The sequence below is a fragment of the Tamandua tetradactyla genome, chromosome 5 (genome assembly GCF_023851605.1).
Source record: "Tamandua tetradactyla isolate mTamTet1 chromosome 5, mTamTet1.pri, whole genome shotgun sequence".
NCBI lineage: Eukaryota > Metazoa > Chordata > Mammalia > Pilosa > Myrmecophagidae > Tamandua > Tamandua tetradactyla.
This window is the reverse complement of record NC_135331.1, coordinates 166597226-166611513: the sequence shown is the minus strand read 5'-3', so window position 1 is coordinate 166611513 and position 14288 is coordinate 166597226. Positions and strand designations below refer to the sequence as shown.

The 14288-nt window shown below is 37.9% G+C and overlaps 1 protein-coding gene and 1 non-coding gene across 2 annotated transcripts in view; both read left to right on the top strand.

The window, feature by feature from the left end:
- SNX3 (sorting nexin 3) overlaps positions 1-14288 on the top strand; it is an 80822-nt gene that overhangs the window by 24274 nt on the left and 42260 nt on the right. The window lies entirely within an intron of this gene.
- On the top strand, positions 12140-12243 carry LOC143685335 (U6 spliceosomal RNA). The gene has a single exon (XR_013176581.1). It is a non-coding gene; the product is annotated as a U6 spliceosomal RNA (small nuclear RNA).

Below are 14288 nucleotides of genomic sequence, written 5' to 3'. Positions count from 1 at the left end.
TCAGAATTTTTTTCTTCTCTTTGGAACTTAACAGTCTGATTACTATGTGCCTTGGAGTGGGTTTGTTTGATCTATTCTGTTTGAAGTACATTGGGCTTCCTGGATTTGCATATTTATGTCATTTATAAGGGTTGGGAAAATTTCAGCCATTATTTCTTTGAATATTCTTCCTGGCCCTTTTCCCTTCTTTTCTCCTTCTGGGATACCATGATGTATATGTTTGTGCACTTTGCCTTGTCACTGAATTCCCTGAGACCTGCTCAAATATTTCCATTTTTATCTCCATTTGTTCTTTTGTCTCTTCACATTCAATTGATTTGTTTTCTAACTTGTTGATTTTTCTGCTTCTTCAAGTCTGCTGTTGTGTGTCTCCAGTATTTTTTTTTTTATTTCATCTGTGGTGTCTTTTATTTCCATAATGTCTGCTAGTTTTCTGTGAATTATTTCAGATTATTCTTTATGCTTTTGTTTTTTTAATATCCTTTCTCTCTTTATACATATTTTCCTTTGTTTAAATTCATTCATGAGGTTTGTTTCCATGTCTTTGATTAGTTCTTTTAGATTTTGTGTCTCCTCCGACTTTCTGATTTTTCCTTTAACTGGGACATTTCTTAAGTTTTAGTATGCCTTGTGGTTTTTTGCTGTTATTTATTCATCTGATTATCTTTTTGGGTCTATTCTGAAGGTCAGTTTCTCTCTCTCATCTAGGATTTAGTTGTTTGAGTTTGTATTAGGGCACTGTTTTTCCAGTTGAATCATCAGTATTTCTCAACTAAAGCAGGGCTAGGGTTACTGGTGGTGTAGACCAGCTCCACTGAGCCTGGAATAGAGTCTGGAGAGGCTCTGAAAATTCTTGTAGTTCTCCTGCACTTTCTGACCTGCCCAGCAGTTCATGCTATTAGGTGACTTGATTGTCCTCAGAAGCTGCGTACCTCCTGGAGCCCCACAGTGTCTGGATGGGTCTGAAACTGGGGGGTTCCTGTGCCCTCACTTTGCTGGCCAAAATCCGGTTCATTGTGGGACTGTGTCCCCCATTTTACTTGTGCTGGAGGATTCCCCCAGCTGCCCCAGTCTGCAACCAACCGCCAGGCAAGGATCTGGCTACCCACTTTTTTCCCTCAAAGATGAGTGATGTGCACCAGGACCCATGGCTGGAAATACAGTTTCTGCTTACATTTTCTCATAGATTGTTTGTCCCTCACTGACCTAGGCCTTGAAATATCCTTTTCTGTCCCTGGGTTCCCACACAGTTGAGTCACACTGTTTCTGCCTGGGTACTTGCTGCTCTTAGGGAAGACTTTTTGGTTCTCTCCCTGTTCCTCCATTCTGGAAACTCCTCTTTGTTGCTCTTTTCTGTTCCGCCCTCCCCCATAGCTTAAGTCATACTTTCAGTTCCCGTGGGATTGGATCCTTGTGTCTGGATATGAGTAGGGATCTGTCTGACTGCTGTGAGAGACTTTATAGTCTGTGTCCCTGGTGGGAAGTGGGAGAGATCCTGGCTATTGCCTTTTGGTGCTTCCCAGGTTCTATGAGACTGAGTAGGGGGTTGGGAAGAGGACCGGCCAGTCCAAGACAGAAGTTCCCTACCTGATATTTTTCTCTTTCCTTGCTTCAGCATTTATGGGATCCTTCTTCTAATCTGCACCGAACTCCAGAGTTCAGAACAAGTGAGATTTGTCCTGTTTTTTTCACTTAATCGCTGTGGAGAGATCTTTTTTTTTTTTTTTTTTATTTTTTTATTTTTTTTTTATTAATTAAAAAAAGAATTAACAAAACAATTAGAAATCATTCCAATCTACATGTACAATCAGTAATTCTTAATAACATCACATAGTTGCATATTCATCATTTCTTAGTACATTTGCATCGATTTAGAAAAAGAAATAAAAAGACAACAGAATAAGAATTAAAACGATAATAGAAAGAAAAAAAAACAAAAAAAACAAAAACAAAAAACCTATACCTCACATGCAGCTTCATTCAGTGTTTTAACATAATTGCATTACAATTGGGTAGTATTGTGCTGTCCATTTCTGAGTTTTTATATCCAGTCCCGTTGTACAGTCTGTATCCCTTCATCTCCAATTATCCCTTCTCTTTTTTTTTTTTTTTAATTAACGGAAAAAAAGAAATTAACCCAACATTTAGAGATCATACCATTCTACACATGCAATCATTAATTCTTAACATCATCACATAGATGCATGATCATCATTTCTTAGTACATTTGCATTGGTTTAGAAGAACTAGCAACATAACCGAAAAAGATATAGAATGTTAATATAGAGAAAAAAATAAAAGTAATAATAGTAAAATCAAAACAAAACAAAACAAAACAAAACAAAAACCTATAGCTCAGATGCAGCTTCATTCAGTGTTTTAACATGATTACTTTACAATTAGGTATTATTGTGCTGTCCATTTTTGAGTTTTTGTATCTAGTCCTGTTGCACAGTCTGTATCCCTTCAGCTTCAATTACCCATTGTCTTACCCTGTTTCTAACTCCTGCTGAACTCTGTTACCAATGACATATTTCAAGTTTATTCTCGAATGTCCGTTCACATCAGTGGGACCATACAGTATTTGTCCTTTAGTTTTTGGCTGGATTCACTCAGCATAATATTCTCTAGGTCCATCCATGTTATTACATGGTTCATAAGTTTATCTTGTCTTAAAGCTGCATAATATTCCATCGTATGTATATACCACAGTTTGTTTAGCCACTCTTCTGTTGATGGAGATTTTGGCTGTTTCCATCTCTTTGCAATTGTAAATAACGCTGCTATAAACATTGGTGTGCAAATGTCCGTTTGTGTCTTTGCCCTTAAGTCCTTTGAGTAGATACCTAGCAATGGTATTGCTGGGTCGTATGGCAATTCTATATTCAGCTTTTTGAGGAACCGCCAAACTGCCTTCCACAGTGGTTGCACCCTTTGACATTCCCACCAACAGTGTATAAGTGTGCCTCTTTCTCCGCATCCTCTCCAGCACTTGTCATTTTCTGTTTTGTTGATAATGGCCATTCTGGTGGGTGTGAGATGATATCTCATTGTGGTTTTGATTTGCATTTCTCTAATGGCCAGGGACATTGAGCATCTCTTCATGTGCCTCTTGGCCATCCGTATTTCCTCTTCTGAGAGGTGTCTGTTCAAGTCTTTTTCCCATTTTGTAATTGGGTTGGTTGTCTTTTTGTTGTTGAGATAAACAATCTCTTTATAAATTCTGGATACTAGACCTTTATCTGATATATCATTTCCAAATATTGTCTCCCATTGTGAAGGCTGTCTTTCTACTTTCTTGATGAAGTTCTTTGATGCACAAAAGTGTTTAATTTTGAGGAGTTCCCATTTATTTATTTCCTTCTTCAGTGCTCTTGCTTTAGGTTTAAGGTCCATAAAACCACCTCCAGTTGTAAGATCCATAAGATATCTCCCAACATTTTCCTCTAACTGTTTTATGGTCTTAGACCTAATGTTTAGATCTTTGATCCATTTTGAGTTAACTTTTGTATAGGGTGTGAGAGATGGGTCTTCTTTCATTCTTTTGCATATGGATATCCAGTTCTCTAGGCACCATTTATTGAAGAGACTGCTCTGTCCCAGGTGAGTTGGCTTGACTGCCTTATCAAAGATCAAATGTCCATAGATGAGAGGGTCTATATCTGAGCACTCTATTCGATTCCATTGGTCGATATATCTATCTTTATGCCAATACCATGCTGTTTTGACCACTGTGGCTTCATAATATGCCTTAAAGTCAGGCAGCGCGAGACCTCCAGCTTCGTTTTTTTTCCTCAAGATGTTTTTAGCAATTCGGGGCACCCTGCCCTTCCAGATAAATTTGCTTATTGGTTTTTCTATTTCTGAAAAATAAGTTGTTGGGATTTTGATTGGTATTGCATTGAATCTGTAAATCAATTTAGGTAGGATTGACATCTTAACTATATTTAGTCTTCCAATCCATGAACACGGTATGCCCTTCCATCTATTTAGGTCTTCTGTGATTTCTTTTAGCAGTTTTTTGTAGTTTTCTTTATATAGGTTTTTTGTCTCTTTAGTTAAATTTATTCCTAGGTATTTTATTCTTTTAGTTGCAATTGTAAATGGGATTCGTTTCTTGATTTCCCCCTCAGCTTGTTCATTACTAGTGTATAGAAATGCTACAGATTTTTGAATGTTGATCTTGTAACCTGCTACTTTGCTGTACTCATTTATTAGCTCTAGTAGTTTTGTTGTGGATTTTTCCGGGTTTTCGACGTATAGTATCATATCGTCTGCAAACAGTGATAGTTTTACTTCTTCCTTTCCAATTTTGATGCCTTGTATTTCTTTTTCTTGTCTAATTGCTCTGGCTAGAACCTCCAACACAATGTTGAATAATAGTGGTGATAGTGGACATCCTTGTCTTGTTCCTGATCTTAGGGGGAAAGTTTTCAATTTTTCCCCATTGAGGATGATATTAGCTGTGGGTTTTTCATATATTCCCTCTATCATTTTAAGGAAGTTCCCTTGTATTCCTATCTTTTGAAGTGTTTTCAGCAGGAAAGGATGTTGAATCTTGTCAAATGCCTTCTCTGCATCAATTGAGATGATCATGTGATTTTTCTGCTTTGATTTGTTGATATGGTGTATTACATTAATTGATTTTCTTATGTTGAACCATCCTTGCATACCTGGGATGAATCCTACTTGGTCATGATGTATAATTCTTTTAATGTGTTGTTGGATACGATTTGCTAGAATTTTATTGAGGATTTTTGCATCTGTATTCATTAGAGAGATTGGTCTGTAGTTTTCTTTTTTTGTAATATCTTTGCCTGGTTTTGGTATGAGGGTGATGTTGGCTTCATAGAATGAATTAGGTAGTTTTCCCTCCACTTCGATTTTTTTGAAGAGTTTGAAGAGAATTGGTACTAATTCTTTCTGGAATGTTTGGTAGAATTCACATGTGAAGCCATCTGGTCCTGGACTTTTCTTTTTAGGAAGCTTTTGAATGACTAATTCAATTTCTTTACTTGTGATTGGTTTGTTGAGGTCATCTATGTCTTCTTGAGTCAAAGTTGGTTGTTCATGTCTTTCCAGGAACCCGTCCATTTCCTCTAAATTGTTGTATTTATTAGCGTAAAGTTGTTCATAGTATCCTGTTATTACCTCCTTTATTTCTGTGAGGTCAGTAGTTATGTCTCCTCTTCCATTTCTGATCTTATTTATTTGCATCCTCTCTCTTCTTCTTTTTGTCAATCTTGCTAAGGGCCCATCAATCTTATTGATTTTCTCATAGAACCAACTTCTGGCCTTATTGATTTTCTCTATTGTTTTCATGTTTTCAATTTCATTTATTTGTGCTCTAATCTTTGTTATTTCTTTCCTTTTGCTTGCTTTGGGGTTAGCTTGCTGTTCTTTCTCCAGTTCTTCCAAATGGATAGTTAATTCCTGAATTTTTGCCTTTTCTTCTTTTCTGATATAGGCATTTAGAGCAATAAATTTCCCTCTTAGCACTGCCTTTGCTGCGTCCCATAAGTTTTGATATGTTGTGTTTTCATTTTCATTCGCCTCGAGGTATTTGCTAATTTCTCTTGCAATTTCTTCTTTGACCCAGTCGTTGTTTAGGAGTGTGTTGTTGAGCCTCCACGTATTTGTGAATTTTCTGGCACTCTGCCTATTATTGATTTCCAACATCATTCCTTTATGGTCCGAGAAAGTGTTGTGTAAGATTTCAATCTTTTTAAATTTGTTGAGACTTGCTTTGTGACCCAGCATATGGTCTATCTTTGAGAATGATCCATGAGCACTTGAGAAAAAGGTGTATCCTGCTGTTGTGGGATGTAATGTCCTATAAATGTCTATTAAGTCTAGTTCATTTATAGTAATATTCAGATTCTCTATTTCTTTGTTGATCCTCTGTCTAGATGTTCTGTCCCTTGATGAGAGTGGTGAGTTGAAGTCTCCAACTATTATGGTATATGAGTCTATTTCCCTTTTCAGTGTTTGCAGTATATTCCTCACGTATTTTGGGGCATTCTGATTCGGTGCGTAAATATTTATGATTGTTATGTCTTCTTGTTTAATTGTTCCTTTTATTAGTATATAGTGTCCTTCTTTGTCTCTTTTAACTGTTTTACATTTGAAGTCTAATTTGTTGGATATTAGTATAGCCACTCCTGCTCTTTTCTGGTTGTTATTTGCATGAAATATCTTTTCCCAACCTTTCACTTTCAACCTATGTTTATCTTTGGGTCTAAGATGTGTTTCCTGTAGACAGCATATCGAAGGATCCTGTTTTTTAATCCATTCTGCCAATCTATGTCTTTTGATTGGGGAATTCAGTCCATTGACATTTAGTGTTATTACTGTTTGGATAATATTTTCCTCTAACATTTTGCCTTTTGTATTATATATATCATATCTGATTTTCCTTCTTTCTACACTCTTTTCCATATCTCTCTCTTCTGTCTTTTTGTATCTGACTCTAGTGCTCCCTTTAGTATTTCTTGCAGAGCTGGTCTCTTGGTCACAAATTCTTTCAGTGACTTTTTGTCTGAGAATGTTTTAATTTTTCCCTCATTTTTGAAGGATAATTTTGCTGGATATAGGAGTCTTGGTTGGCAGTTTTTCTCTTTTAGTATTTTAAATATATCATCCCACTGTCTTCTAGCTTCCATGGTTTCTGCTGAGAAATCTACACAAAGTCTTATTGGGTTTCCCTTGTATGTAATGGATTGTTTTTCTCTTGCTGCTTTCAAGATCTTCTCTTTCTCTTTGACCTCTGACATTCTAACTAGTAAGTGTCTTGGAGAACGCCTATTTGGGTCTAATCTCTTTGGGGTGCGCTGCACTTCTTGGATCTGTAATTTTAGGTCTTTCATAAGAGTTGGGAAATTTTCAGTGAAAATTTCTTCCATTAGTTTTTCTCCTCCTTTTCCCTTCTCTTCTCCTTCTGGGACACCCACAACACGTATATTTGTGCGGTTCATATTGTCCTTGAGTTCCCTGATACCCTGTTCAAATTTCTCCATTCTTTTCCCTATAGTTTCTGTTTCTTTTTGGAATTCAGATGTTCCATCCTCCAAATCACTAATTCTATCTTCTGTCTCTTTAAATCTATCATTGTAACTATCCATTATTTTTTCTATGTTTGCTACTTTATCCTTCACTTCCATAAGTTCTGCGATTTGTTTTTTCAGTTTTTCTATTTCTTCTTTATGTTCAGCCCATGTCCTCTTCATGTCCTCCCTCAATTTATCGATTTCATTTTTGAAGAGGTTTTCCATTTCTGTTAGTATATTCAGGATTAGTTGTCTCAGCTCTTGTGTCTCATTTGAGCTATTGGTTTGTTCCTTTGACTGAGCCATATTCTCAATCTTTTGAGCGTGGACAGTTATCTTCTGCTGCTGGCGTCTGGGCATTTATTCAGATTTCTCTTGGTGTTGGACCCAGCAAGGTTGTAATATTTTTCTGTGAAATCTCTGGGTTCTGTTTTTCTTATCCTGCCCAGTAGGTGGCGCTCGTGGCACCCGTTTGTCTGCGGGTCCCACCAGTAAAAGGTGCTGTGGGACCTTAAACTTTGGAAAACTCTCGCCGTCCTGGGGGTTCGCTAGCCGAAACGGCTTGAGCCGGCCCGGGGTCCGAACGCAGGGAGGGTTGCTGGTCGCCGCAGCCAGGGAAAGAGCCTGTCCGAATTTCCTAGTCGGCCCTGGGCAACAAGCGTGGCGGGAGGGCGCCAGCGGCAGCGGCCCGCCCGAGAGAGTGCACGTTCCCCGGGAGTCACGGGTTTGGAAGGGGCCTCCCCCACCCGTCACCGTTCTCCGCGGCCTGGGGGTTTCCGATCCAATTCTCTCAGTTGGTCCGGGGGCTGCGCGTGGTGTGGGCGCCAGCCGTCTTTGTTTCAGGGGACCGCCTCTCCAATTCTCCCAGCCGGCCCGGGAAGGGGGAAGGGAGTAACTCCGGCCGCTTGCCACCCCGCCCGGTAAGGCCCGCGCGCCTCGGCGATCTCACCCGAGCTGCTTCTCTCAGCCAGCCAGCCGTTCCAGGATGGGGTACGCTGTCTTTTTTATCTCTGTTGTGGCTTTGGGCGCTTTCTGTATCGTTTCTACTCCCCTAGTAGGTGTCCTGGAGAAGAAACTAAGATCCGCGCGTCTTACTAAGCCGCCATCTTCCAGGAAGTCCCCAATTTCCCCTTTTTAAAAGCCATTCTGTTTCTGGTATATTGCATTCCAGCAGCTAGCAAACTAGAACACCTAGAGAACTTCCATTTTGATAGCTTCCTAATTTAAATTCTTGCTTGTTGAGCAAGATGGTTTAAATTGTTGCAGCACTTTCTTAGGCATGTTTTAATAACTTGTTGTTCTGCTTAGTCTTTGTTCTAGTTTCACCTGACTATTCCAAGAAAACAGTTCCTTGTAAGTTAGTATCATGTAGTTTCAGAGATATCTTTTCAGTTTTTGATATCAGGATTGCTAGAAATTCTGTGTTCTATGCCAAGATTCATGGTTGCTATTATTTATTATAGGATAATATTTATTATAGGATTATCAGGACAAATTCCCACACTTGTCCTGATATTATGTTTGTTTTCCTCATTTTCCATTAGTGTCTGTATAGGGCTGCCTTTCCTACCCCAACAGAAGACCTGACCTGTCTCATTTTCCAGTTGTGTTTATCATATTGGTAAAGCTTCACTTTTGATCTGAGCTTTTGGACCTCTTTGGGGTCACCTTTCTTTACCCAGTGATGGTAGAAAAACGACAGAAGGCAGACTTCAGTTTTATGTAGGGGTAGAGGTTTGTGGCAGAAGAGTTGTAGGTATACAGAAAAATCATGCAGAAAGTACAGAGTTCCCAAATATTTCCCATTTAACACCTGCAGTTTGTCCTGTTGTTTTGCATTTTGCATTAGTGTGGTACTTTTAGAATTGATGCAACATTATTATTAACATACTATTAACTGGAGCCTATAGTTTGCATAAGAGTTCACTTGATGTTGTACAATTCTGTATGCTTGGTTTTTTTCCTGATAACTTACATTCAACCTAAAGATTTCCATTTTATCCATCTTCAGATATTCGGTGGTGTTGATTACATACTCAAAGTTGTACCTCCATCACTGTTACCCATTGCCAAAACACTTCCATAACCCCAAACAGAAACTCCATATCAGTTAAACACTAATTCCTGATTCCCCACCCCCACCTGGGCCCTGATGATCTGTATTCTAGTCTCTGACTATGTGAATTTGTATATTATTCTTATTTCATGTAAATGAGAGCATTCAATATTAGTCCTTTTGTGTATAGCTTATTTCACTCCACATGGTATCTTCAGTCTTCATCCATGTTGTATCATGAATCAGAACTTTATTCCTTTTTACAGCTGCATTTTATGTATATACACACTTTGTTTATCCATTTATCCATTGGCAAATACTTGGGTTGCTTCCATTTTTTAGCAATCGTAAATAATGCTGCTGTGAACATCATTGTGCAAATATCTGTTTGAGTCCCACTTTCAGTGTTTTGGGGTATATACCTAGAAATGGATTGCTGGATCATATGGTAATTCTGTACTTAACTTTCTGAGGATCCACCAAACTGTATTCCACAGCGGTTCCACCTTTTAAAATTTCCACCAATAATGAATGAGTGCTTCTATTTCTCCACATCCTCTCTAGCACTTATTTTATTACTTTTTGATAATAGCCGTTCTAGTGGGTGTGAAATGGTATCCCATGATTTTGATTTGCATTTCCATGTTAACTGATTATCAGCATCTTTTCAGTGCTTCTTGGCCATCTTCTTTGGACAAATGTCTGTTCAGGCCCTTTGCCCATTTTTTAAAATTGGGTTGTCTTTTTGTTGTTGAGTTATAGGAGTATTTTATATATTCTGGATATTAAACCCTTTTCAGATATATGGTTTCCAAATATTTTCTCCCATTTTGTAGGTTGTCTTTTTACTTTCATGCTGAAGTCCTTTGATGCACAAAAATTTTTAATTTTGATGGAGTCCCAATTATCTATTTTTTCCTGTTATTGTTTGTGCTTTTGGCATAATGTCCAAGAATCCATTGCCTAATACAGGGTCTTGAAGATGCTTCCTTGCATTTTTATGTAGGAGTTGTATATTTTTTGTCCTTATGATAAGGTCATTGATCTGTTTTGAGTTATTTTTGTACAGGCATACCTTGCTTTATTGTGTATCACTTTATACACTTCGCAGATACTGTATTTTTTACAAGTTGAAAGTTTCTGGCAACCCAGTGTTGAGCAAATCTATGAGCACTTTTTCCAACAACATATACTCACTTTGTATCTGTGTCACATTTTAATTAAGGTGTTGTGGTGGTTTGAAGCTGTATGTACCTCAGAAAAACATGTTCCTAAATTTAATCCATTCCTATGGGTGTGGGCCCGTTGTAATTAGGACCTTTTGACAATGTTCCTTCAGTTAAGGTTTGACTCGCCTCATGCAGGGTGGGTCTTCTTGAGCCATTGTCATCATACTTTCCTTTAATTCTTTAAGCATGGTTTCCTTTTGTTTCTTGAACATATTTATAATATCTGCTTTGAAATCTTTGTCTGCTAATTCCAACAGCTGGTCTCTTCAGGAATGGTTTCTATTGACATTTTTTTTCTGTGTACGGGTCACTTCCCTGTTTCTTTGCATGTCTCATCCTTTTTTATTAAACTGAACATTTTAGATTAGTACTGTAGCAACTCTGAGTAAAGATCATATCCCACCCCACTCCCAGTCCAGTCCAGGGGATAGGTTGTTGTTACTATTTATTTTTTTAGGGACTTGCCTGTACTAAGTCTCTAGAGTCTGTCTCCCCTGCAGTGTATAACTGCTGATATTTCAGATCATGTTTTTTCTTTTCTTTGTATTTTAAGCCTACCTTCCTAGGGGTTGCCCCTACCTCAGCATAGCTTAGTGGTCAGCCAGTGAGTACTAGTCAGAGATTGTATATGTACACCTTGAACTAGTAAGGCTTTTCTACCCTTTGCCAGTAGATCAGTGTATAAATTGGAAAGTGCCTTCAAAGTTTAGTTTACAAGCCTGCGGCAGGCTTTTTTTTTACTTTGTGCTGGATCGTCTCATGCCTCTTCTGCATAAGGCCACATGCAGTCAGGAATGTATAGATATAACTAGGGTTTGCTCTAGTCTTTCCTCAGTTTGTGCATAGCCTTCTGCAAGTACACAACCTGTAACCACCAGGGTGAAGCGGGAGCTCATCCAAGCCAACCATGACCATCTCATTGTCTGGCTCTCCCTGCTATACATTTCTGGTAGGTCTACTGGATTGTTGCCTTGGGCTGCTGTGATATTGGCCTTCCCTGCTTGTTTGCCACCAAGATCAGTATATCCCTATTGTTTTTAATAGTGACCTGGATAAGGGACTTTTCTGCATTCTGCTTCTAATCAGTCATTCCCCTCTAGCAGCTGTGGTGCTGGTTGTCACAGTTTGCCTCACCTTGGTAGATAAAGCTGGTGGGTAGTAGGCGGTTGGGGGTTGGGAAAGCAGCCCTAGGCTAAAACACCACAGACTTCTACTTCCACTGTACTTACCTGAAATTCAGTAGTTTTTCCCATTTGTTATATACCTTCAGCCAATTTCCAGAGTCCCAAATGGTTGTGATACCATTTTGTGATTCTGCACAGTGCACACAACAGCTAATCTATGATGGGGTTTCGAAGGCAGAAAGAGTTTACTGCTATGCCATGCAAGGAGAACAGATGACCTATGGGCCTAAAATCTGTCTCCTGAAGTCTAAGGAGTTTACGGTTTTAATGGATTCAAACAAGATGAGGTGGAGTTGTTACCATTACAATAACAAGTACAAACAATTGTGACTTACAAAATGTAAAGGAGTGGAGCTAAGCTAAAGCATAGATTACAATAACAGGTATAAACAACTATCATACCATGTAAAGGGGTGGAACTAAACTAGATTAAAGCAAAAATAAACCATTAAAATAACTGGTATAAAACTGTCAGCAGTTAGTTCTGGGCTGACTCAAGTTCCTTCATTAATAAACATTAAGGGGTTGTTTTTGTGATCATAAGACTCTAAGTTGTAAAACAGGATAAGGGGGAAAAGGGGAATCAGTCAGGAGGTTTTTAACAAGGACAAGATAAAGGTTATAGTGCTTACTTCTGCAGCACTACTAAAATTGAGATACTACAGAGAAGATAAGCATGGCCCCTGCGCAAGGATGACACGCAAACTCGTGAAGTGTTCCGTATTTTTTGCTTTAATAAATATGTAATATAAATTTAAGCAAACTTCTATTTTGTATATTTGTAAACTACAAAGTAAAAAAAAAAAAGCATTCTGTGGAGTTTGTATTTTGCATACTAAAGATGGGGATTAAGTTTTAAATAAACATAATATTTTATCTGAAAAAAAAGATGAAGGTTGTATAGTTATAAAATCATTATCAAAGATCAAGGCATTGGGTTAGAATTCAGTGGGTTTCAGTAATTTCAGGTATTTCCTTTAGGTTATTCTACAATATACTAGTAAGTAAGAAAAACACATCTCTGTAATGATTGGTCATTCTATTATTTAATTCTTAATTTCTTGATTACAGTTGTTTTTGACATTTTTGTCCAGTTTTATCATTATTTTTTCAAGGCAACCTTTGCCAAGTTCCTCACTCCACCATTCTATCAGTCCTACCTTTATCTTTTAATTTTGTCTTTCTTTTAGTTTCTGTATTTTAAAAAAGATCCTATTCATGTTTTAATGCTTTTGATGTTGATTTATGAGTGTTCAGAAGCACATTTTTTGCTATGTTTAAATGTTTTTTTTTTTTTTTTTTTTTTTTTTTTTTTTTTTTTTTTTAAAGGAAAGACAGAGAGAAGGAAGGAAGGAAGGAAGAAAGGGAAACATCTTTAAACATTTTCTTGTTTTATTGTATTCTGTTTCTCCGTTTTTGTTACATGGGCTGGGGCCGGGAATCGAACCGAGGTCCTCCGGCATAGCAGGCAAGCACTTTGCCCGCTGAGCCACCGCGGCCCGCCCCTGTTTAAATGTTTTTAAAAGCCTGTTAACCAAGTATTACTTAGTCCCTTGCACATAGTAGTGGTTGAGATATTCATTAAATGCTCTTTTGAGTTTTTAAGCTTCCTTCCCTTCCAGGTTCGTTTTCTTCTCTCACTTGCTCTCCTTTTCTTTTTAAAAAATATTCCCCACTAATATTTAAGTTTCTAGACTTCTGTCAGCCTCTTTGTATTCCAGGGAATGGGAGATAAAAGGCAAAAACTTAAATTTATTTAACATCTCTTTTGAGTCAAATACTATAACCATATGTGTGCCATATATGACATAGTATTTGCCCTACTAAGTATGCAAATGATAATATATTGAAGGAATACTTATGATTTAATTAGGTTAGGGCAGTATCTCTTCATTTTTTGTTTTTTACATGGGCAGGCACCGGGAATCCAACCTGGGTCTCCGGCATGGCAGGCGAGAACTCTGCCACTGAGACACCGTTGCCTGCCCTATCTCTTCTTTTTTTTTTTTTTTTTTACATGGGCAGGCACTGGGAATCAAACCCGGGTCCTCCGGCATGGCAGGCAAGCATTCTTGCCTGCTGAGCCACCGTGGCCCTATTTCTTTATTTTAAGATGATAAAACTTAGATTTAGAGAAGGTAAGTAACTTAATATGGTCAAACTGTTAATCATTTCTAGAGGAGGTCTTGAACACAGGTCGCCATGACTAATTTATCCATTCCTTGCTGTTTTCTGTAATAACAAATATTTTCACAAATTCGGGATTAGCTCCTATTAGTAAATAGTAAGTCTACAGTCATGGCACAAAGCAAATATTGTATTATACTTATATAAATTTGCTTGCATTTTGCATTTGTGGTAGAACTTCCACCACAAAAAGCGAGATAACAGTTGTTTGAACCTTAAGTGTCTAAAATACAACCCTAATGACTATCTCTTGGAATTTTTTTTTCCCACCTGGAATTTTTTTAGATGCATGGATAAACATTCCTTCTCCAAAGATGAACATCCAACTTGGACCTTTTCACACATAATGGTTTATTTAAAAAAACATTTAGAAAAATTTCTGTCAGCTTTAAAGCCTTTACTGAGCCTAAAAGGTTGTCATTATCACAGTATTGTACTCCCAGAATTGTATACTATGTTATAGAAACTTCCCACACAGTATTCCTGTGTCCTTCACTTTTTTTCTCCTTACCCTGACTTTGTCTGTATTGTGGCACTTATTCTGCTTTGGTATCTTCTAATAGTCTACTAAGGCAGGGACCATGTC